Raw genomic sequence first — 2682 nt, 5'->3', positions numbered from 1 at the left:
AAAACTAACTAAATTGAGACTCCTTTCCAAATGTCTAACCCTATGGTCTCTCTCTAACCATCCGAACACGGACTCCTTTTCCATCTATATCTCTAAAAAACTAACAAATTTGTTGCACATTTTTTAATATCCATAAGGTGGCTGTGAGAAAATTTCATAAGTTTATTGAGAAAATAGAATACTCAACCCTTTCTATCTCCCTTTCCCATATTTGGATGAGGAAAACATTTCTAAAACGGGATCGGTGTTGGAGATAAAGACGGGAATGAAAATGACCGCATTTATGATTTTTTGGGGATACGCAATCTCCTTCTGTTCCAGCGCACGTGTCACGACAGAGAGCCCCGTTTTTTTCTCCGTTTTGCTACTAACCCTCTTTTGATAATGCCACTTTATTAAACAACTTTCACATACTAACAACGAATTGGAAAAGTGTAAAGTAAACAATAATCAACGCATGAAAGTGTAGATATCATTTCCTTGATTTCAATTGGAATTAGATCTCATTCCTAACTGACCTACTTTGATTTTACATGTGGTTCGGATTTTTACTCTTAGTTTACCATAGCCATTCATTCAATGGATTATGCTTTATTGGCCATTTTACTGGCTCTTGATTGGATAATTAGGATAGTTCAGTCAAAGCAAATTTTCAGATCAGACGCAATCCAAGAGAAGGCCAGCCACGAGGATGGTATAGATCGAATCGGATCTACATGATTCATGGGATTATTTTTCGTTTTATTATTTTGATTGTCGGATCTACATGATTCACGGGATTATTTTTCATTTTATTATTTTGATTGGGATTTGCTAGTATCAATCGCAGAAGGCAGGCTGATGGTTTGTTGCATGTCAGAGCAGCCACCTCAAGAATGCAAAATCTGCTTAAAAGTGAGCCTTTGTGACTCTGCTCTGACATGCAACAGACCATCTGCAAAATGCCTTCTGCTCTAGCAAATCCCATTTTGAATATTTTCAAAGGATCTCAAGAACTTTGAACAAGTTGAGTTCTAAGGCTGTGTTCGTTTTGGATTTTGAGTCCAAAACTGATTATTGGATACACGCAATTTTGAGACAATCAGTCCCTTTTTTGCTTTAAAAACAAGTGAAATAGTGGTACTAAAAATTAAGGGAAATGTTATCATCACGACTGTATTTTGACGAGGGCACTCTTAACTTTCTTCGAAGTACGGTATTGCCCACACCATAGGATGATCCAAACCGTCCATTAGATGGGCCACAGTCTAAATAGGTTTGTGCCCCAAAAATAATTCCCATAGGTTGATCCTAACCCTCTGATCTATAGAGGGCTAGGATCAACCCTCTAACATTCAGATGGGAGGGTTAGGATCAACGTATGGAAATGATTTTTGGGACACAACCTATTTAGGCTGTGACCCATCTAATGGACGGTTTGGATCATCCTATGGTGCGGGCTATACCGTACCTTTAATAAAATGACAGTAGTGCTAACATTTCCCAAAATTAATGAGTTGAACAAATTAAAACAGGAAAATGATATATCCGCTCCCTTTTCTTCCTCATGGGCTATCCCGAATTGATCACTTCCCTGAAAACATTAACCTTCTAATGGGAAACACAAAAAACGAAACGTGAGCGGCAGGATTCGAACCTGCGCGGGCAAAGCCCACATGATTTCTAGTCATGCCCGATAACCACTCCGGCACGCTCACCAGATGTGTTACATTTGATTGGATTTTATATTATTATAACTAAATAAATCATCTCATTCTACTATTCCAACTTGTTTGTTGTTTAACCATTTTCATTCTCTTCTCCCTCGTATGGGTTTACGTTTTCGTCCATCTTTGGTGTGATATGAGATGAGATTGGGATTTGCAAGTGTTTACACCATCTTGGAAGTCTCGAAGAGATGTACGATAATGATTATTTTCATACCTGATGACCTTTTCGAAAGAGAATTTATGGGTGGTTGATTTTGAAAATGGAGTGGCTTTTGGAAGTTGCAAGTGACAGAGTGAGTTACAAGTGCCGGTAGTGTGGCCCTTGGAAGTTGCAAGTTGTGGTGGTGTCCTTTGAAAGTTACAAGTAGTGGACAAAGTGCCATTCAAAATTCAAAGAGGAAGTTATTGTAAAGAATAACCGCCACAAAGGGTGATGTAAGGAGAGAAGGCTACATCAAGAGAAATCATCACTCACAACATCAAACATTATGTCTTAATTTATGTTATTTTCCTGCTTTATCTAAGCTTGTAGTCATGTTAGTTCGTAGTTCTAATCTGGCAGCACCAGAATTCTTGTGATCGGTTTTTGACAGTATTTAAAACCTATTTTGGAAGTACCAAGATGTTGAAAGGAATAGAGTCATCTTCTAAGGTGATCTTTTCCCCCATGTAATAGGTGATTATGTTTTTGTTATTTTATTGTTGTTAAGCCCATTTTAATAGTGTATCAAAAGAGTTGGAAGAGCCTAAGCAAGAACTGTCGCTCCCTTCTTCTTCTTAATCGCCTGATATCTGATCTTCAAGGGACGAAAGTCTCGATTATCCTCTTCTTGACCGAATTTTGGGAAAGATATTTCCATGGCATGCCCTCACTAACACCTGTTGGATAATCCGAGGCCAAACAAAATTGGCACGCTCAATGGGACACCAGAATTTGATACATTATTAAGATGGCTCAAGAAAACCTGAGAAA

General features: G+C 38.3%; 1 non-coding gene across 1 annotated transcript; it reads right to left on the bottom strand.

The window, feature by feature from the left end:
- Positions 1 to 1615: 1615 nt before the first annotated feature.
- On the bottom strand, positions 1616 to 1697 carry TRNAS-AGA (transfer RNA serine (anticodon AGA)). Its single transcript has one exon. It is a non-coding gene; the product is annotated as a tRNA-Ser (tRNA).
- Between the last annotated feature and the right edge of the window lie 985 nt (positions 1698 to 2682).

Source organism: Tasmannia lanceolata, unplaced genomic scaffold (assembly GCF_043159265.1).
Source record: "Tasmannia lanceolata isolate RefF3 unplaced genomic scaffold, GAP_Taslan_0.1 ptg000012l, whole genome shotgun sequence".
In the NCBI taxonomy this organism is placed as follows: Eukaryota; Viridiplantae; Streptophyta; class Magnoliopsida; order Canellales; family Winteraceae; genus Tasmannia; species Tasmannia lanceolata.
Note: the sequence above shows the minus strand (reverse complement) of the source record. Positions and strands in the feature narration are given on the sequence as shown.